The sequence below is a fragment of the Doryrhamphus excisus genome, chromosome 3 (genome assembly GCF_030265055.1).
Source record: "Doryrhamphus excisus isolate RoL2022-K1 chromosome 3, RoL_Dexc_1.0, whole genome shotgun sequence".
Classification (NCBI taxonomy): domain Eukaryota; kingdom Metazoa; phylum Chordata; class Actinopteri; order Syngnathiformes; family Syngnathidae; genus Doryrhamphus; species Doryrhamphus excisus.
This window is the reverse complement of record NC_080468.1, coordinates 30572586-30594578: the sequence shown is the minus strand read 5'-3', so window position 1 is coordinate 30594578 and position 21993 is coordinate 30572586. Positions and strand designations below refer to the sequence as shown.

Here is a 21993-nt window from a genome sequence, read left to right as displayed (position 1 = left end):
CAGAGACCTTTAGAGATTCAATCCAACGCTCTCCCAACTGAGCAATTTCAGCTGCAAAGGGGGTTCTCTGCTTTTTCAGTCTGGGCTAAAAGTGGGGGTAGGGTGAAGCTGTGTCTGTGCCACGTACTATGTTGCTGTGCACCTGGTCCAGTGTGTTCTCATCTTGGGTTGGAATGTCCCCATGCTGGCAAAGGGTGGGGAATACAGTCCGTTGATGAGGATAAGCGGTACAGTGGAGTTCACTGGTTGAAGTCGCCAGGTACCATAAAAATGGCAATGGGCCACGAGGGTGTTCTGAATTCCCCTTTGGCCAAATTGGCCGTACAAAAAGCACCATACTTGGAGCCTGTGGTCAATGTCCGTTGAGACGGTGATTATGTACCAAGTCAGTTATGTCAGTCAGGATTTGGTCAAGGTTGTTGTGTGGTTTTGGCATGGATAAGGGTATGTATCTAAATTTAGGAGGAGTCCATGGTCTGTAAACATACTGAGGTACTCCAACTGCTGTTGCGGAACTTGCGGGACCTTGCAAATTTCCCCACTGAGGGACGAATAAAGGCATATCTTATCTTCTACCATAGGGTAGGCTTTTGGCAAGAAGTAGGATTCTTAATCCTACTTCTTGCCATTCTTAATGCTTTCCCAAGTTCCAACATTTCCTTGGGAGCGAGTTTGATAACCGAGCCCACCCAGGGACTCTCAATTCACACGTGTTGGACTTTGGACTCCCTCCCTTGTATGAACATTTTCCCCCATTGGCGAACTGTTTTTTTTGTGTTGGTGCCAGATGCACAGCTGGCGCTGTGGCTAAGCTGGTCAAAGTGCCTGTCTCGCACTGTATCTTCAATTTAATTATTGAGAATGGCGTTTACCCACAGTCCTGGAAGATCGCAAAGGTGCTTGGTCGAAAAGGTTTACTTAAACAAGTTATTCAGGGAAGGGGCCTACCTTCACCGCCTGAACAGGGACTTGAACCCTGGACCCTCAGATTAAAAGTCTGATGCTCTACCAACTGAGCTATCCAGGCCTCTGTTGAACGAGGACAACTCACAAGGTAAAATCTTCTGGCATACTGTACTTGACCTTGCAGAGATGAGAGCTTCTTCTCTGGCTCTCAACAAAGGCGGTCGCATCTTTCCCCTCTCCTCCCTGTCCCTTATCTTCCCTGCTTTGTTGTCCCCTGTCCATCCTGTCGATGGAGTTTGACTTGATTCTTTGTCACGCAGTCTGAAATTGGCAAACCGAGAAATTCTGATTGAGTGACCAATGCAGTCTGTCTATTTTAATACATTTCGTCTTAACTCATGTTGAAAAAGGACAGAGCCATTTCCGTGAGAGCACAAGACCCCTGGATTGTACCCAAAAATACTTTGCGTTCATCAAAGAGTAAAGCTGGTGTCCTGGTTTGCAATGCCTCGATTGTTACACCAGAAGGTGCGAGTCACATCCAAAACAAAGGGCATGCAGGACGCATAGCATGCGTTAGTATGGCTTCAACTGAACAGAAGTTGGCAGGGTGTGAGTCTCTGTGGCGCAATCGGTCAGCGCGCTCGGCTGTTAACCGGGAGGCTGGTGGTTCGAGCCCACCCAGGGATGTTCTCTGGATGCATCAGTGTCGCTGTTCATTCATGTTTGCGCTCCACTCTTGCACAGCACTTGTGTGGTTCCCAATTGGCAAACTGCGTGTCAATGACTTTTCAAAAGCACATTCCAGCTTCCATGGTCTAACACATTTGATCAGAAGTTAGGTTGATCAAGTCACAGATTTCAGTTTGAAGCTCTGCTTGAAAATATTACCTTTTGCAAAAGCGCCAGCCAGGATTATAGATTAAGAGACGACGGAATGCTTTTATGTTAAAAGGAATCAAGTCAAACCCCATCAACTGGTAAGCAGGGGCCCTTAAGAGAAGACACTGTATACTGTTGTGATTTTTTGACAGACATGTCTAGTAAACAGGAGATCCTGGGTTCAAATCCCAGCAGTGCCTTTTCTGTGTTTCAGCAGCTCCTATGCTGTTATTTAAAAGAAATGTTGTTCTTGTTCTGTTGAATAAAGACCCATCATTTCTGATGTCATATGTAGTATACATGTCACATGTACTACAATGCTCCCTACAAAGACAATACCCTTGTGTATTTGGACATTTGCAGGTTTAATAAAACAGACCACATTAGCCAAATATCTTCTGGACAAAAGAGTGGTCAGACAAGACAAAGTTTGAGCCAGTCACCTGAACATTAGACTTTTGATCTGAGTGTCCGGGATTCAAGTCCCTGTTCAGGTGACCAGTGATAGGGTCTGAGGTCCACTTGCAAACGCCTCCTTTTTGCCCACAAAATACAAGGGCAACAGGACAATCCCTTGGTACTTTATGGAAACAATGTGAGGTGCCTGGCTTTTAACTAGAAGTGGAAAGACTTGTGTAGCCCCTCACACAAACCATGTGTCTTCCTCCCATGCACATGTTGCCAGCTGATCCTTCAGCAAAATTTTGGTTCTAGGACAATGGGGTCATCTGCCCCCTTTGGTCTTTTCCAAGGAGTCACGGTGGCCGAGAGGTTAAGGCGTTGGACTCGAAATCCAATGGGTTTCCCCGCACAGGTTGGAATCCTGTCTGTGACGCTTTGGCTGGGCATTTGTTGCCGCCATGCTGTTTACCTTGTGGTGGAGTACTGTTGGTTATGAGGGCCGGGGTGTTGTCCTTTCACGGTCCGCATTCTCTACACTGGAGGTCTAAATTTTGGGTAGAGGATAATGGAGTCCCCATTGATCTGCTTCTTGCAGTCTCGGTGGCCGAGAGGTTTGTTGCCACTCTGCTTTGACATGCTGTTTTCTTTACCTCTCCCCGGTCTTTCAGCGGCCTTGTCGAGGGTGTTTCACAGGTGGGTGGGTGGTGTGATGTTGGATAAGGGGGCCAGTGGGTTGTCGCCCTTTTGTTATTCCTGGAGCACATAAAGAAGAGTGGCCAGTACGGGGGGTCGAACCCATGACCTTGGCGTTATGAGCACCACACGTTGACCAGGATAGCGGCAGAGAGCTGCTGGAATGACAAGGCGCTACGAAACGCGTATCGGGCGAGCCTCAGCGTCTGGGTCTCATCCCGAGCGGCCAGCTCATCTTGCACTTGTTGGCTGAGGCTCGCCCGATATGCGCTCCGCAGCGCCTTGTCATTCCAGCCGCTCTCTGTCGCTATCCATTCGACTCGACAACCGGCTGCGGGAGCGCAGCGCACAGCGGAGGGCGGAGCCTCTCCGACCCACACGTCGGCTCCAAATCCCACCTCCTGGGGCTCTTCCGGCACCACTCCTCCCTCCCTGCTCCAGCAGCGGAGCGCCGTCTGATGACGTCGGGAGTGTCGTCCCCATGCAACTGGGAGCCAGTCGCCTTTCGTCAGCGGAGAGGAGTCACCGTCCACGCCTGTGGCTGTGCCTGTACTGTGGGAGTCCTACACACAATTTCCCGCTGTCCAGTTCGCCCAGCACGCCAACGCTCTTCCTCCACCAGGGATATTCCCCAGCTGCTGGCACTGCCCGCTCCAACCACACCGGCTGCGTCATCCGCTTTGGCGGGCCGACTTCAGGTGGAAGGTACGAAATCCTGGGCGGGGGAAGCTTCTCCGACCACAGCATTAATTGACTCTGGGGCGGACGAGAACTTCATTGATAGCGGACTGGTCAGTTCTCTCAACATTCCTACTGTTGAGCTTGTCCCCCACAAGAATGTCCGCTCGCTAGATGAACATCACCTGGCATGCATTACGCATCAGACGTGCGCCATATCCTTGGTGCTGTCGGGTAACCACCACAAGGTCACAATTTTTTTTCTTATGCCCTCTCGCTCAGCTCTGTTAGTACTCGGCCTCCCCTGGCATCCCGTGCGTGTGTTGTGATTGTGATGTTTTGTCATTCAGCGCCACTTTGCAGCGGCACATCCACTCGACAATTTAATTTGTTCTCCGACAGTGTTTACCAATGTGGCATTGGTGGTTCAGTGGTAGAATTATCGCTTGCCAAGCGGGAGGCCCGGGTCCGATTCCCGGCCAATGCAGTATATCTCAGCTTGTACCTTTCTTTAGAGCTCATGTTGAAAAAGTACAAAGGCTCTTTTCCTGCGAAAGGGCAGTATTCAGAATGACACCTGAAACGTAACAGACCGGACCACCCGAGAGTGAAGGTGGACAGCACTTAGTGAAACCTGACTGCAGTCATGCTGTTGTAGTCTCTGTCGCGCAATTGGTCAGCACGTTTGGCTGTTAACTGAGAGGTTGGTGGTTCGAGCCCACCCAGGGACTCTCAATTCACACATTTGTTGGAGTTTGGACTCCCTCCCTTGTATGAACATTTTTCCCCATTGGCGAACTGTTTTTGTGTTGGTGCCAGATGCACTGCTGGCACTGTGGCTAAGCTGGTCAAAGTGCCTGTCTAGTAAACAGGAGATCCTGGGTTCAAATCCCAGCAGTGCCTGGGTGCTTGGTCAGTGAAACTTTGGCACCTGATTTGTGAACCATGTACTTCTTTTTGTCACTTGCCCTTCAAGAACGAATTGACGTTGCATCCACAGCTGACGTGATTGTTGTGGATCCCATTACGCCAGAAGGTGCTTGAATCCAAAGAGTATGACATTGTGATGTGTTGTCATTCAGCGCCACTTTGAAGAGGCTCATCCACTTGACAGTTGAATTTTTTTTCTCTTACAGTGTGTCCCCACGTGGCATTGGTGGTTCAGTGGTAGAATTCTCACTTGCCAAGCGGGGGCCGCGCGCGTGTTGTTGACATTTGCTGCCAGCCAATCAGGATGCGACACAGACGTCAGACAAGCAAAGAGACTCGCCTGCCACGCGGGCATGATTACCATTACCATTACCATCTATCAGGGATGGCAACTGAATTAAGAATCAATGCCAGAAACCTGCCACAGGATTTCAGATAATGTTTTGATGCAGACTAGTCATGATGCCTCTGATTCATTCAATTAATTAATTAATTAAAATTAATTAAACCACTACCTGTGAGAGGTAAGGTACACCATTGCTCTAAACATTGATAGAATAGTTAGTAATGGAGTTAGTAGTGAATAACTAACAATGCTTGTGGGGATTTTTTTGGTGTTGGACATCTTTCAGATAAATAAACATGCAAACTGACCCGGGAACATCATGGCTGTTCCTGGCAAATGAACATAACAGGAGGGTTAAGATGACTACACTTCCAAAGTTCTCAGCTATGACTGAACCTCTCGCTCCTTTGTTCCCTGAGAAACTAGGTTGGGTGTGGAATTGATCAAACATCAAGAAGACCACATCAATTCAAACAAATTAAAAAGTGATATCATGGCAGAAAAATGCCCGGTTAGCTCAGTCGGGAGAGCATGAGACTCTTAATCTCAGGGTCGTGGGTTCGAGCCCCACATTGGGCGGTTCAGCTCTTTTGGTGATACATCTTAAAGATTTCTTTCCTGTGGAAAATTCTGCAACACGCGGAAAACATTTCATTCGAAGTACACAAAAACAAATCCCATTCTTGTAGGACCACAAATGGTAGAGCGCTCACTTCGCATGTGAGATGAAGTGGAATCGATGTCAGTTATGTCAGTCAGGATTTGGTCAAGGTTGTTGTGTGGTTTTGGCAAGGATAAGGCTATGTATCTAAATTTAGGAGGAGTCCATGGTCTGTAAACATACTGAGGTATTCCCACTGCTGTTGCGGAACTTGCGGGACCTTGCAAATTTCCCCACTGAGGGACGAATAAAGGCATATCTTATCTTCTACCATAGGGTAGGCTTTTGGCAAGAAGTAGGATTCTTAATCCTACTTCTTGCCATTCTTAATGCTTTCCCAAGTTCCAACATTTCCTTGGGAGCGAGTTTGATAACCGAGCCCACCCAGGGACTCTCAATTCACACGTGTTGGACTTTGGACTCCCTCCCTTGTATGAACATTTTCCCCCATTGGCGAACTGTTTTTTTTTGTGTTGGTGCCAGATGCACAGCTGGCGCTGTGGCTAAGCTGGTCAAAGTGCCTGTCTCGCACTGTATCTTCAATTTAATTATTGAGAATGGCGTTTACCCACAGTCCTGGAAGATCGCAAAGGTGCTTGGTCGAAAAGGTTTACTTAAACAAGTTATTCAGGGAAGGGGCCTACCTTCACCGCCTGAACAGGGACTTGAACCCTGGACCCTCAGATTAAAAGGCTGATGCTCTACCAACTGAGCTATCCAGGCCTCTATGGAATGAGGACAACTCACAAGGTAAAATCTTCTGGCATACTGTACTTGACCTTGCAGAGATGAGAGCTTCTTCTCTGGCTCTCAACAAAGGCGGTCGCATCTTTCCCCTCTCCTCCCTATCCCTTATCTCCCCTGCTTTGTTGTTCCCTGTCCATCCTGTCGATGGAGTTTGACTTGATTCTTTGTCACGCAGTCTGAAATTGGCAAACTGAGAAATTCTGATTGAGTGACCAATGCAGTCTGTCTATTTTAATACATTTCGTCTCAACTCATGTTGAAAAAGGACAGAGCCATTTCCGTGAGAGCACAAGACCCCTGGATTGTACCCAAAAATACTTTGCGTTCATCAAAGAGTAAAGCTGGTGTCCTGGTTTGCAATGCCTCGATTGTTACACCAGAAGGTGCGAGTCACATCCAAAACAAAGGGCATGCTGGACGCATAGCATGCGTTAGTATGGCTTCAACTGAACAGAAGTCTCTGTGGCGTAATCGGTCAGCGCGCTCGGCTGTTAACCGGGAGGCTGGTGGTTCGAGCCCACCCAGGGACGTTCTCTGGATGTCACCAGTGTCACTGTTCATTCATGTTTGCGCTCCACTCTTGCACAGCACTTGTGTGGTTCCCAATTGGCAAACTGCGTCTCAATGACTTTTCAAAAGCACATTCCAGCTTCCATGGTCTAACACATTTGATCAGAAGTTAGGTTGATCAAGTCACAGATTTCAGTTTGTTTCTGCACAGGTCTGGTGAAACACAGAAGCTCTGCTTGAAAATATTATCTTTTGCAAACGCGCCAGCCAGGATTATAGATTAAGAGACGACGGAATGCTTTCATGTTAAAAGGAATCAAGTCAAACCCCATCAACTGGTAAGCAGGGGCCCTTAAGAGAAGACACTGTATACTGTTGTGATTTTTTGACAGACTTGTCTAGTAAACAGGAGATCCTGGGTTCAAATCCCAGCAGTGCCTTCTCTGTGTTTCAGCAGCTCCCATGCTGTTATTTAAAAGAAATGTTGTTCTTCTTCTGTTGAATAAAGACCCATCATTTCTGATGTCATATGTAGTATACATGTCACATGTACTACAATGCTCCCTACAAAGACAATACCCTTGTGTATTTGGACATTTGCAGGTTTAAGAAAACAGACCACATTAGCCAAATATCTTCCGGACAAAAGAGTGGTCAGACAAGACAAAGTTTGAGCCAGTCACCTGAACATTAGACTTTTGATCTGAGTGTCCGGGATTCAAGTCCCTGTTCAGGTGACCAGTGATAGGGTCTGAGGTCCACTTGCAAACGCCTCCTTTTTGCCCACAAAATACAAGGGCAACAGGACAATCCCTTGGTACTTTATGGAAACAATGTGAGGTGCCTGGCTTTTAACTAGAAGTGGAAAGACTTGTGTAGCCCCTCACACAAACCCATGCACATGTTGCCAGCTGATCCTTGACATCAGCAAAAATTTGGTTCTAGGACAATGGGGTCACCTGCCCCCATTGGTCTTTTCCAAGGAGTCACGGTGGCCGAGAGGTTAAGGCGTTGGACTCGAAATCCAATGGGGTTTCCCCGCACAGGTTGGAATCCTGTCTGTGACGCTTTGGCTGGGCATTTGTTGCCGCCATGCTGTTTACCTTGTGGTGGAGTACTGTTGGTTATGAGGGCCGGGGTGTTGTCCTTTCACGGCCCGCATTCTCTACACTGGAGGTCTAAATTTTGGGTAGAGGATAATGGGGTCCAGTGTCCCCATTGATCTGCTTCTTGCAGTCTCGGTGGCCGAGAGGTTTGTTGCCACTCTGCTTTGACATGCTGTTTTCTTTACCTCTCCTTGGTCTTTCAGCGGCCTTGTCGAGGGTGTTTCACAGGTGGGTGGGTGGTGTGATGTTGGATATGGGGGCCAGTGGGTTGTAGCCCTTTTGTTGTTCCTGGAGCACATAAAGAAGAGTGGCCAGTACGGGGGGTCGAACCCATGACCTTGGCGTTATGAGCACCACACGCTGACCAACAGAGCTAACCGGGATAGCGGCAGAGAGCTGCTGGAATGACAAGGCGCTACGAAACGCGTATCGGGCGAGCCTCAGCGTCTGGGTCTCATCCCGAGCGGCCAGCTCATCTTGCACTTGTTGGCTGAGGCTCGCCCGATATGCGCTCCGCAGCGCCTTGTCATTCCAGCCGCTCTCTGTCGCTATCCATTCGACTCGACAACCGGCTGCGGGAGCGCAGCGCACAGCGGAGGGCGGAGCCTCTCCGACCCACACGTCGGCTCCAAATCCCACCTCCTGGGGCTCTTCCGGCACCACTCCTCCCTCCCTGCTCCAGCAGCGGAGCGCCGTCTGATGACGTCGGGAGTGTCGTCCCCATGCAACTGGGAGCCAGTCGCCTGTCAGCGGAGAGGAGTCACCGTCCACGCCTGTGGCCGTGCCTGTACTGTGGGAGTCCTACACACAATTTCCCGCTGTCCAGTTCGCCCAGCACGCCAACGCTCTTCCTCCACCAGGGATATTCCCCAGCTGCTGGCACTGCCCGCTCCAACCACACCGGCTGCGTCATCCGCTTTGGCGGGCCGACTTCAGGTGGAAGGTACGAAATCCTGGGCGGGGGAAGCTTCTCCGACCACAGCATTAATTGACTCTGGGGCGGACGAGAACTTTGATTGATTGATGATTTGAACATTGATAGCGGACTGGTCAGTTCTCTCAACATTCCTACTGTTGAGCTTGTCCCCCACAAGAATGTCTGCTCGCTAGATGAACATCACCTGGCATGCATTACGCATCAGACGTGCGCCATATCCTTGGTGCTGTCGGGTAACCACCACAAGGTCACAATTTTTTTTCTTATGCCCTCTCGCTCAGCTCTGTTAGTACTCGGCCTCCCCTGGCATCCCGTGCGTGTGTTGTGATTGTGATGTTTTGTCATTCAGCGCCACTTTGCAGCGGCACATCCACTCGACAATTTAATTTGTTCTCCGACAGTGTTTACCAATGTGGCATTGGTGGTTCAGTGGTAGAATTCTCGCTTGCCAAGCGGGAGGCCCGGGTCCGATTACCGGCTAATGCAGTATATCTCAGCTTGTACCTTTCTTTAGAGCTCATGTTGAAAAAGTACAAAGGCTCTTTTCCTGCGAAAGGGCAGTATTCAGAATGACACCTGAAACGTAACAGACCGGACCACCGGAGAGTTAAGGTGGACAGCACTTAGTGAAACCTGACTGCAGTCATGCTGTTGTAGTCTCTGTCGCGCAATTGGTCAGCACGTTTGGCTGTTAACTGAGAGGTTGGTGGTTCGAGCCCACCCAGAGACTCTCAATTCACACATTTGTTGGAGTTTGGACTCCCTCCCTTGTATGAACATTTTTCCCCATTGGCGAACTGTTTTTGTCTTGGTGCCAGATGCACTGCTGGCACTGTGGCTAAGCTGGTCAAAGTGCCTGTCTAGTAAACAGGAGATCCTGGGTTCAAATCCCAGCAGTGCCTGGGTGCTTGGTCAGTGAAACTTTGGCACCTGATTTGTGAACCATGTACTTCTTTTTGTCACTTGCCCTTCAAGAACGAATTGACGTTGCATCCACAGCTGACGTGATTGTTGTGGATCCCATTACGCCAGAAGGTGCTTGAATCCAAAGAGTATGACATTGTGATGTGTTGTCATTCAGCTTTCACTTTGCAGAGGCTCATTGTTGGAATAAATGTACTTTGTATTATCCAAGTTACTATGAAGAAAAATCACATGCATTTTGGCTTACATGTCTTTTTTCTTTGACTCATCCTTGTTTCGTGCAGACGCTCCATAACAGGATGTTCTGTTTTCACATCTGCTATGATAAAACAGTTATGCTTTGAAACCAGTCTCAACCAATTAGAACAGACTCCCTTTTATATGGTTGAGATCTTTTGTAACTAGGACACGCCTAACTTCAATAAAAGGAAAGGAGAGCAGAGACTGCTTCAGAGTGAGTTGGAGGAATGTTACTGAACAGTCTCTGATCACTCTCCTTGCAAGTTTAAAACTCACGTCTTTGTGTCTTTTTTCACAGTTGATGATAATGTTTTAGGTTTAACCCTGACATTAACTTGGTCCTTCGAGCCGGATTCCAACATACCTGACGATTCCAGCGTGTGAGGGAGATCCAGGCAAGTCTGTGGCCACAGCAAAAATACCCTTTCCGGGACTGGTTCCTCCCTCTCGGGCTGGGATCCGAAGGTTGACGGAGATCCAGGAACACAGAGACGTGTGAGTAGATATTTCACTTAAAAAGGAATGTGTGAGAAGTGAAATAAAATACCGGTATTCAAGGGGAGACGAGTTAGGCGACAAAGTGTAAAACACTGACAATTCTAGACTCTATCAGGTAAAAGTAAAGACCAGTTAAAGTCCGCGCGAGGGCAGACTCGCCTGTTGAAAAGGATACAGTTAAATTCTGCAAGGGCGGCGGCGTCCTCTGGCAAAAGGAAAACGCGTTGAGGTGTGTATGAGTGAATATATGTGAGTATGATTGGGAGTAAGAAAACCACTCGGTGATCGAACTCCATACCAAGACAGTGAGAAGTGTAAGTGGTGACTTATTGTGGAAGCAGAGGCAAGAATTGTCCGCCCTCACCGGGGTAGAAGCTTGACAATTACCACGATAAGAAATTGATCATCACCTCACTGAGAAACACACCCAGTTATTAGAATTCCCTAGGAATTACCATCATAACTGGGACCAAATTGATTCAAAATGGGAAAAGGTCAAAGTAAACAACAACAAAAGGTGTTAGAAAACCTAGAATGTAAGGATTGGACTGTAGTGGAAAAACAGAATCCAGAAGCGTTAAAACCATTACCGTATTGGATAAAACAGTATGATTTTAACGGCAAGTTAAAACTACTTCAGAAATAAAAGAACTACAACAGAAAATAAGGAATAAAACAAATAGCAAAGGAAGACAAATGAACAAAGAAGGCATTCAACATACTCATGTATGGATGAAAATAGCAGGTCAAAGAGAAGCAGGAGAAAAACGAGCAAAGCAAGCAAGAAATGAGAAAAAAGAACAAGAAAGACAGAAAGGAGAAAGTGACAAAAGACAGGAACAAGAATGTAGGGAACAAGAAAAAACGGTGACTATGTTTCACAGGAAAGAGGACGATGAGTATGTAGGGCCGTACAGAGAGGCAAGAGAGATGTTAGACAGGAAACCACCAAAACAGGAAGACGATAAACCACCAGTTTATTCTCCTCCTAGTGCAGCTATGTTACATCCTACTGCACCCAATGTGCCTTTTACTAGATCACAGGGCACTGTAGGTGATTGGACAAAGAAAATGGTGACTGGTAGAGAAAACATGTTCTCTCCGGGAACATCTCGTCTACCAGAAGATACACCTCTACCTGAGGATCTTTGTCCTCTCATTGAATTACCAAATCCCAGAGCAGGTCGAAGTGGTGAAGATTTGACGATTAGGGTCTTTAGGACGTGGACAAAAGATGACATCAAGAAGGCCCTTGAGGGGATACCCTCTCCCAAAGAGGACATAGCTGAATGTGTGACTCAAATGGATAATCTAAGACAATCCTACCATCTGAATGGAACGGAAGTTCAACAGGTCTGGATGACCCTCTTGGGACCTGACTGGTTTCATGTGAAAGGGGGATACACTCCAGCTGATGATGATGGTAGACCATTTGCTCCACATTCTATGGCATTACGCCATCAACTAGAACCACTCATAGAAAGAGTGATTGCTAGATTCCGCAAAAAGGCAAACTACACTGAGATAGGTAGATGCAAACAGAAACCGGACGAATCCTTTGAGGATTATCGTACTAGGTTAGAAAAAGTGTTCAGGGCAAACAGTGGGTTACCTTATAATGATGAAGAGACAGGCCCCTACAAACAACAACTAAAAAATGCCTTACATGCAGGTACCAAAACTGAGATCAGTCAGTGGGTAGCAAAGCATTATATAAATCTTCCATCAGGTAACCTGGAAGAGTATATCACACATGCAACTCACACAGTGAAGGTTACTAAAAGCAAACAAAAGAAAGAAACTCAGGATACATTTTATCAAGGAGAGAGCAGCTGAAATTGCTGCACTCACGGAAGCTTGTAAACTGATGAAAGGCCAAAATGTAACAATATACACTGATAGTCAATATGCATATGCAACCACACACACATTTGCTCAATGTTGGAACAACAGGGGAATGGTTACCTCTGTATGAAAGCCAGTGATCCATGCACGATTGTTAGTTGAATTATTGCAAGCCATTCAATTACCAAACAAATTGACAATATGTAAATGTGCAGCACATACTGCAGGAATTGATGACGTATCCAAAGCAAACGCATTTGCTGACAAAATTGCAAAACAAGCAGCATTTGGTGAAGTTCAAGTATTGCATTCTCACGAACAAACCTGCACCACTCTAGATAAGACCACTTTACGTGACATGCAACAACAATCACCCAAACAAGAACATGATATGTGGCTCCGGAAGGGAGCGCACTTAGATGATGGAATATACAGTGAAGAAAATAAGTATTTGAACACCCTGCTATTTTGCTATTTCTCCCACTTAGAAATCATGGAGGGGTCTGAAATTTTCATCGTAGGTGCATGTCCACTGTGAGAGAGATAAACTAAAAAGAAAAATCCAGAAATCACAATGCATGATTTTTTTAACAATTTATTTGTGTGATACAGCTGCTAATAAGTATTTGAACACCTGAGAAAATGAATGTTAATATTTGGTACAGTAGCCTTTGTTTGCTATTACAGAGGTCAAACGTTTCCTGTAGTTTTTCACCAGGTTTGCACACACTGCAGGAGGGATCTTGGCCCACTCCTCCACACAGATCTTCTCTAGATCAGTCAGGTTTCTGGGCTGTCGCTGAGAAACACGGAGTTTGAGCTCCCTCCAAAGATTTTCGATTGGGTTCAGGTCTGGAGACTGGCTGGGCCATGCTAGAACCTTGATATGCTTCTTACGGAGCCACTCCTTGGTTTTCCTGGCTGTGTGCTTCGGGTCGTTGTCGTGTTGGAAGACCCAGCCACGACCCATCTTCAATGCTCTGACAGAGGGAAGGAGGTTGTTCCCCAAAATCTCACAATACACGGCCCCAGTCATCCTCTCTTTAATGCAGTGCACTCGTCCTGTCCCATGTGCAGAAAAACACCCCCAAAGCATGATGCTACCACCCCCATGCTTCACAGTAGGGATGGTGTTCTTCGGATTGTACTCTTCATTCTTCTTCCTCCAAACACGCTTATTGGAATTATGACCAAAACGTTCTATTTTGGTCTCATCTGACCATAAAACTTTCTCCCATGACTCCTCTGTATCATCCAAATGGTCATATGCAAACTTAAGACGGGCCTTGACATGTGCTGGTTTAAGCAGGGGAACCTTTCGTGCCATGCATGATTTCACATCATGACGTCTTAGTGTATTACCTACAGTAACCTTGGAAACGGTGGTCCCAGCTCTTTTCAGGTCATTGACCAAGTCCTGTCGTGTAGTTCTGGGCTGATTCCTCACCTTTCTTAGAATCATTGAGACCCCACGAGGTGATATCTTGCATGGGGCTCCACTCCGATTGAGATTGACCGTCATGTTTAGCTTCTTCCATTTTCTAATGATAGCTCCAACAGTGGACCTTTTTTCACCAAGCTGCTTGGTAATTGCTCCGTAGCCCTTTCCAGCCTTGTGGAGGTGTACAATTTTGTCTCTGGTGTCTTTGGACAGCTCTTTGGTCTTCGCCATGTTACAAGTTAAAGTCTTACTGATTGTATGGGGTGGACAGGTGTCTTTATGCAGCTAACGACCTCAAACAGGTGCATCTGATTCAGGATGATACATGGAGTGCAGGTGGACTTCTAATGGGCAGACTAACAGGTCTTTCAGGGTCAGAATTCTAGATGATACACAGGTGTTCAAATACTTATTTGCAGCTGTATCACACAAATAAATTGTTAAAAAATCATGCATTGTGATTTCTGGATTTTTCTTTTTAGTTTATCTCTCTCACAGTGGACATGCACCTACGATGAAAATTTCAGACCCCTCCATGATTTCTAAGTGGGAGAAATAGCAAAATAGCAGGGTGTTCAAATACTTATTTTCTTCACTGTATTTCTGACCAGAAAACAAACCAATCCTACCAAAAAAAAATTTTATACAAATGGGCTGCATTATTGAGTCATGGGAAATCGCATGTCTCAACAGGGGGGATGGTAGGATTGATAACTACTATCTATCAAAAATCAAAACATTTTTGTAGAGTCAGTTTCCTAAACCAAGCTACCCATTTCAACATATACACATGGATTTTATTGAACTGAATCAAAGTGAAGGATGACCAACTGGTAGAACCAGGAGATTGGGTACTGATTAAAAGCATCAAGAAGAAACATTGGTACTCGCCAAAGTGGGAAGGTCATTATCAAGTGTTGTTAGCTACACCTACAGCACTAAAAATAGCAGAGCGCAGTTCTTGGATCCATCTGACCCACTGTAAAAAGGTGATAAAATATGACTAAATTGTCGCTCTCAATCCTGATTTTTTGTGTAGGGTTACTCATGTGTGTCATCACTATAGCCCTATGGTATTTGTTGTAAAAGTACGATCGTGTGCTGACATAAAAAGAAGCCTGTCTGAAGGGTTCTCGGGTTCCCTAACGTCTCGCAAAGTAAAGTCCGACTACAAAGGGGGCTGTGCTTTTAGTGTGCAGCCGTCTCAAACCCGGTGAAGATTGTCCACAGCTTTGCGGGACCTTAGAGGGGACTGGAGAATCGCTGAAAACATGGCTCAAGTAAAAACGAAGTATGGGGTGTCAGTAATAGTGGTGGTAGTGATGGTGATGTTCTTTCTGGGAGCAGGATTGCTATATCACGACCAGTCACAGAAGCCTAACAAAAGATCACAAGACGACATGACACCTTGGATAGTTAAATGGGCATATAATAATTCCATACGAATGACCATAGCCCCGAACACCACAACCAAGCTACAAATACCCATATCGGCACTGAAGGGTTTTTTAAATAAACAAGAAGTAACAGGAAAGCAATACAGTGGTTATTGGTGGTACATTACTGGACATGTGTTGGACCTAAGCTGGAACTCATTGATTACCACCCAGGAAGGCGACTATTGGTCACCAGGCACCACAGTGGAGGCTAGACATTTTCATAACAAAATACTGTTGCAGAAGCATGGTGCTACATTTAGTGTGACGTTTGTTTTCAACACAACCAACCTCAATCCACATGATTAACCGATGAGCACCATTTTTAATACGTCATGTTGGGGTTTTCTACTATGGGCTTACTCTTCTGGCACTGACCCATACTTTCCTATAATCGTCTGTGAAAATCAAACTATGTCCTCTGTTGACCGACCAATAATGTGCAACTATACACGACAGGCTGGAGTTAAAGTAACAGTGCTTCAAACTACTGATGATTGGTTCCAAGTTTTTACTGGCGTTTCTGGCCTAAACAATAACTGGTTACTCATGGCGGAACAGGCTGCAAACACCACTGACCAGGACTGTGTGGTTTGCATGGGACCAAGACCACTACTGCAAATAGTTCCCTCTGTTTTGAATAAAAGTTGCCTCTTACAGGTTATGACCAAGACCAACCCCACGGGAAGTTGTGCCATATTTGATAAAGCATTCCCCCTTACAGGTCCGGAGAAGAAGAAACCACTGTTTTCTAACAAAGTTGCAATGGGAAATTTCACGTGTATCAACAGGACTGGAACTGGCAAAATATTGGGTTCATTGAACGCTTCTCAGTGTTTTGAAACTGAAACTGTTGATGAATATTTTACACCCTTATCACGAAGTGACATATGGTGGTGGTGTGGTGAAAACGGCATTTATGATAAGCTACCTTTCAACACCACAGGTTATTGTGCATCCGTCACATTGATCCTGCCTGTACAAATTTTCCAAATAACGGCTGCAGAATTATTGACCACATTTAATACCATCCTTCCGCATTTATGGGCAAGAAGTAAAAGATCTACACTGGGATGGAGTGAAAATGACCCCACTTACATTGATGCTATTGGAGTACCACGAGGTGTTCCTGACGAATATAAAATTGTTAACCAAATAGCAGCTGGATGGGAATCTATTGTGCCATGGATAACGATAAATAAGAATGTTGACAGGATCAACTACATCCACTACAATGTACAGAAGCTAGGAAATTATACACAAGCTGGTTTTCAAGCAATACATGAACAATTGTCAGCTACGTCCTTGATGGCTTTCCAGAACCGCATTGCTCTTGACATGTTGCTGGCTGAGAAAGGACATGTCTGTGCCCTTTTTGGTGAGAAATGTTGCACGTTCATTCCGAACAACACGACAGCAGATGGAAGTCTCACCAGGGCCTCCTCCCTCTTCCTCTTCTTCTGCTGTTTTTTCCCTCCACCCTCTTTCTTGTATCATCGAGCTCTCGCTGGAAGAAGTCTGTTTGACTGAACTCTTGAAATGGCATCTTGGGGTTTGTCAGTCATGTATTGATGTCCCATCCCCTTGATATTTTGATTTTGGTTGACAACAGCACAGACATGTTTTTGTTTGAGTTTTTTTGACACGGGAGGTGGTTGCTCCTGCTCCAATGGGGTATGAGCAGGTGGTGGTGGTGATGGTGGAATGACCATAGCTGCAGGCAGTGTCACGACAGGCACAGCAGAGGTAGTGCTTAGCAACTGCCAAAGCTGCTGTGTATGTTGCAGCTTCTCTGGGCTGGTATTTAGTGAAGATGATGTATTGAGAAATTTACTGTTGTGTTTCATGTATTTGGAAATATGCAATTTTGATGTTGGATGCAGCATGCTGTTGGGGTCTTTGCTGGACTTGTGGACAAGAGTGCCATACTCCCGAACCACAAGCTTGATCATGTCCTCGTGCCCGCGGTGTTTATTAAGGAGCTCGTCAATTGCCGACTTCTTTGGAGACGGCCAGCGCTTGTGGTCCAACACAAATACTCTCCCTCCAGTCTTCACTGGTCCAGTGCGGGCAGCAGTCGGAGAACATTGGATGGGCAATCTTCTTGTGGGCTCTAGGCAAAGAAAACCATGAGATACACATTTGTTATTTGGTTCAAACAAGTCGCAGTAGCAGTTTGAAGAGGGTGAACAGAGTGGGGAACAAAGTTGAAAAGCCTGGTGGGAGGTGTGGAGGAAGGCTGCACTGGTTCTGCTCCCTGACCAGCTCCTTGATCAGACAGGATGCCTGGAGAAGGAGTACTTGTGGCGCGGCCGGGGTCCTTCTTGGTTTTATGTTTGTCCCAGTCTAAAGGGACCGAACAACACTCTGGCTCCCTGTACTCCAGGCCAAACCTGGACAAACTTTTCTTCGCCAAAGACCCGTCTGGAAACAGCATTCAGGGAGCACATCAGTGCAGGGTCGAAAACAGGCGGGAGACAAACGCCTGGCAGTTTCAGGTCCAGCAGACACTGATAGTTCCAGCGACACACTCCTGTCATGGCCTGGGCCTGGAACAGCTCTGGGGACACCTGCGTGCCGGTCACCCTTTTGGCCTGGTGGAAGTGGTAGCCCTCCTGCTGCGACGTGCCTCTGATGGGGATCCAGACGGGGACTGCTGCACGCTCACCTGGCACGTGGTTTAACTGTATCGTTCCTCCATGGCGGTACAGTATGCCCCCTTCCACCTCAGGATCACTGAGGCAACCGCGCAGAATGTGGACACGTTGGATCCTCCATCTCTTTAGCATGGAGGGCTTATATAGAGGGATGCCATTCGGATCTGTGGTCAGGTGAAAGTGTCAGGTTCAAACTCCTGTGACACTTGTAAAAACACTTAAATACAGAAATACAGAAGAGACAGACAACAATATTCAAAGTTACTCGCAGCGAGGAGAGTGAAACCACATGCCGCTCCACTCTGAGTATGCAGTTCACACTCCTCTCCTTTTATTCTTACTTCTGTCGGGGGTCCCTACTACATGGTCGTGCAACTCTAAGGGGGGGTGGAGAAGGCAGTTGCACGAGCTGTATTTGTTTGTCTATGTGTGTGTGTGTATGTGAGAGCAATTACTTTTAATGTTTTATGAGTTATTTATCTTGACACATTCTTGCGGGATTAACATGAGCATCTGCAGAGTCGCTGTTGGTGCATCCAGGCACCTCCAGGACCTGGGGGTCGCTGGGGGTCTCTGATCAGGGTCACGGGAACATTCCTTCTTCAGCACATTCAAACACTTTCTATTGTCTAAGCAAATTGATATCAGGGTGATAACTAACAAAATAGTACTTGTATCTACATTTTATTCTAACAGAAAGTGCTTCAACACCCCTTCCACTCTCTGAATAAGCGTCCCGGGCGGAGGAATCTTTATCCTGCAGTGCTCACGAATATGCTGCTTGGTGGGATTTGCAGGCTGGATGCCACAGAAGACGTATGCATCCTGGAGCCTCTGCAGGTCTTCCTGGTCCACCACAGAGAAGGCAGCCGATAGGAACTGTGCAAAGGTGCAAACGGTTGTCAACCAATCACAGGGCACAAAGAGACAACCATTCATACTCACTTTCATTTGACCCCCACCCCACACACACTCCATATTGTCTGTGGCCATGAATGTGACAGTGAATGGTTGTCTATATGTGCCCTGTGTGTTGCTGGTGACCAGGATGTAGTCCACCTCTCGCCTGAATATAGCTGGGGTAGGCTCCAGCATGCCCGCGACCCTTGTGAGGATAGGCAGTACGTAAGATGTATGGATATGTTCATTCATTTTCTACTGCTGCTGCTGGAGTCTATCCCAGTTGTATTCGGGCGAGAGGCGGGGTACATCCTGGTTGTCAGCCAATCACAGGGCACATATAGCCAACCATTCACACTCAGTTTCATGCCTATGGACAATATGGCATCGCCATATTGTCAGAACAGGTCAGAACAAATGAGTACAGCTAACTGTCCCTGCCCGGATTTTATTATGCTAAGAAATGTCGGTAGATCTCTGGCGTATCACAGGTGGCCCCCCTCCTTTCCTCGGCCGACGTCTTCTCACCAACGCAGGGCGGGCGGGGTGGAGCGGTGGAGCCAGCCGTTATCGACAGGCCGTGGCTGCCGACGTCATGCTCTCCCGTTATCTGTTGTTAGTCAAAATTGTGGATGTGTAGTAGAGCTCCGGAACTGTATGTGCCTGAAAGCGATTATGTGTCCTGTGATTTGCCCAAGGCTGCTTGGTTCTATTTGATTAAATGTAGTGCATAGTTATATGAGTGAGACACAAGAAATAGGAGACAAAGAATAGGAGACCAACATACATGAAATCCTTCAATATCTAATCTAATCTAAGGAACTACAATTCTGAGAGTTGATGTGGTGTCAATTGGCCAAAGGGGAATTCAAAACAGAGGCTCGTGGCCCATGACCGTTTCTGTGGTAGCTGGAGACTTCAACCAGTGAAATCCATCCATTTTCTGTACCGCTTATTCTCATCAACGGACTGTATTCCCCACCCGTTACCAGCATGGGAACATTCCAACCCAAGATGAGAACACACCGGACCAGGTGCACAGCAAATTACGTGGCACAGACCCAGCGTCACACTGCCCCTACTTTTAGGCCAGACTGAGGTCCACTTTTGCAGCTGAACTAGCTCAGTTGGGGGAGTGTTAGACTGACGATCTAAAGGTCCCTGGTTCAAGCCTTCAAGCTTTGAGTATAATCCTGATTTGCCTTGTGACTTGGCAAATAGTTTGGAAAAAGGACCTTAACTTCAAAGTCCCGCCCATGCAGCCAACCTTCAATCCACTGAGACATCAAGGTGAGCCTGAGGTTGGCTCCGGTGCTTTTTTCACAGCTAGCTTTTAAACCCTTCAAGCCTCATTTCCAATTGTGATTTCTTGTTTTGTTGAAGAAAATCCCATTATTTCTGGAACATGTTATATGAACTACAATTTTCCCTCCAAAGGAGAAATATTTGTCAATTTGGACAATTGTCAATCTGCCCCCACTTTGGACACATCGTCGTGATTCATTGTTTGGCCACTGCTTTGTGACCTCGCCAGTCCTCTTAACAGCCCATTCCCATTGATCCCCATTCACATGTAATGGCCGTTCAATTCCTACTTTTACAAAAAACATGGGAACAAGGACATGTGCTTGATCTCTGAAGTTGTGTACACGAGCAACTGTCCCAGTTTGGACACACAATACATATTTCCCAGATGACTGATTGGGTGCATCACTGGCCTGCATGGAGGGGCTCAGAGGAAGGAGGTGGCCGCTGTGGTGTCATTGCATGTGTGGCAAAGCGAGCGGGGTAGGTAAATTGCTGACAACTTCACCTGGGGACTTTCACCCCAGGATGTAACAGGTTGGATCAATCACAAACTCTACATTAACCCCAAAAATCCCACACAAGATCGTGATTTACAATTATAAAAGTAGTTATTTCATTAAACAATTCTCTTAAAATGAGCCACAAACCATGAATAATACAAAGAAAGTGGTGATGGGAGGAGTTATCAAAAAGAAAAGAGGCCTGGGCTGGGCTTACCACGACAGCGGTAACATAAAAGGAGGGATCCAAACCACACTGCACCCGTGACTCAGCAAACCAAAAGTGGAAAAAAAGGGACACAGGGAAACTGCTGCCGCTCTGGGCCCTCAGCACCTGCCAACAAAAAAGAACGTCCTTAAAAGCATAAAAACAAGGCAACCCTCACACACACTTCAGTAATTAAAAGTCAATTTCAAGAGCCATAGGTATCCCTCGTGGCGTCCCAGAGGAGTATAAAATTATGGATCAGGTTAAATCCTGTTTTGCTTTTATCATCCCTTGGATTTCCATTAACCATAATACCGGCCCATTGGACCGGTCTCGCCCGGACGAGTCTCTTGCGAGACGATCCAAGATAGTAGATACAGACGCAGCGGCTCACGACTCTCCCTTTCAGTGCTTTTTTGCTTATTTCATGTGTGTTTGTCTATGGACTCTATCCACGTATACATCAGCATTACACCACTACACCCGACAGGACCTTGTGGACATCGGCTACCGACACAAACTGGCAGTCTGTATCTCACCAACGCCAGATCCATTACCCACAAAAAGGACGACCTGGAGTTACAGCTCGAGGGAAACCGCTACATTCGTGACTGTTGTGTCCTAATCATCACGGAGACCTGGCTCAAACCGACGATCCCCGATGCTAGCGTGCAGCTAGCCGGCCGCTCTCTACACCGCTGGGATCGAACAGAGGACTACAGTAAGAGCAGAGGTGGGGGGGTCTGTATTTACGTGCATGAGGATTGGTGCAACAACAGCAAGATCATAGAGACTCACTGCTCCCCTGACATTGAGTACATGTCCGTAAGATGCCGGCCATATTTTCTCCCGAGGGAGCCAACTGTTGTGATCGTCACCGCTGTTTACATCCCACCGGATGCTAACGTTAGCACGGCACTCTCTACTGTTGAACGTCATCAATGAACATCAGCGGGCCCACCCTGATGGCGTTCATATTATAGCCGGGGACTTTAATAAGGCCAATTTAAAGACTGTACTCAGAGGCGTGATGCTGTAATCTCGCGAGAGGGTACGTGACGCGCGCAAGTCAGACAAGCGGAATACAGCGCTCCCAAACAATCTTAACTATTTAAACATCCGCAAAGTATCCTTAGATATAAACCAACATATTTAACTGCTGGAAAAGTTACAGTTCACAAAAAACAAACCTGGAAGATCTGGAGGAGTACATCGACGGTTGCTTCGATAGTATCGTC

General features: G+C 46.7%; 10 non-coding genes across 10 annotated transcripts; 8 read left to right on the top strand and 2 right to left on the bottom strand.

Moving 5' to 3' along the window:
* Window positions 1-954: 954 nt before the first annotated feature.
* trnak-uuu (transfer RNA lysine (anticodon UUU)) lies at window positions 955-1027 on the bottom strand. The gene has a single exon. It is a non-coding gene; the product is annotated as a tRNA-Lys (tRNA).
* Window positions 1028-1522: 495 nt separating this feature from the next.
* Window positions 1523-1596, top strand: trnan-guu (transfer RNA asparagine (anticodon GUU)). The gene has a single exon. It is a non-coding gene; the product is annotated as a tRNA-Asn (tRNA).
* Window positions 1597-2542: 946 nt separating this feature from the next.
* trnas-cga (transfer RNA serine (anticodon CGA)) lies at window positions 2543-2623 on the top strand. Its single transcript has one exon. It is a non-coding gene; the product is annotated as a tRNA-Ser (tRNA).
* Window positions 2624-3977: 1354 nt separating this feature from the next.
* Window positions 3978-4048, top strand: trnag-gcc (transfer RNA glycine (anticodon GCC)). The gene has a single exon. It is a non-coding gene; the product is annotated as a tRNA-Gly (tRNA).
* A 342-nt stretch (window positions 4049-4390) lies between these two features.
* trnat-agu (transfer RNA threonine (anticodon AGU)) lies at window positions 4391-4464 on the top strand. The gene has a single exon. It is a non-coding gene; the product is annotated as a tRNA-Thr (tRNA).
* Window positions 4465-5343: 879 nt separating this feature from the next.
* trnak-cuu (transfer RNA lysine (anticodon CUU)) lies at window positions 5344-5416 on the top strand. The gene has a single exon. It is a non-coding gene; the product is annotated as a tRNA-Lys (tRNA).
* Window positions 5417-6148: 732 nt separating this feature from the next.
* On the bottom strand, window positions 6149-6221 carry trnak-uuu (transfer RNA lysine (anticodon UUU)). The gene has a single exon. It is a non-coding gene; the product is annotated as a tRNA-Lys (tRNA).
* Window positions 6222-6701: 480 nt separating this feature from the next.
* On the top strand, window positions 6702-6775 carry trnan-guu (transfer RNA asparagine (anticodon GUU)). The gene has a single exon. It is a non-coding gene; the product is annotated as a tRNA-Asn (tRNA).
* A 965-nt stretch (window positions 6776-7740) lies between these two features.
* trnas-cga (transfer RNA serine (anticodon CGA)) lies at window positions 7741-7822 on the top strand. The gene has a single exon. It is a non-coding gene; the product is annotated as a tRNA-Ser (tRNA).
* A 1804-nt stretch (window positions 7823-9626) lies between these two features.
* On the top strand, window positions 9627-9700 carry trnat-agu (transfer RNA threonine (anticodon AGU)). The gene has a single exon. It is a non-coding gene; the product is annotated as a tRNA-Thr (tRNA).
* The last annotated feature ends 12293 nt before the right edge of the window (window positions 9701-21993 follow it).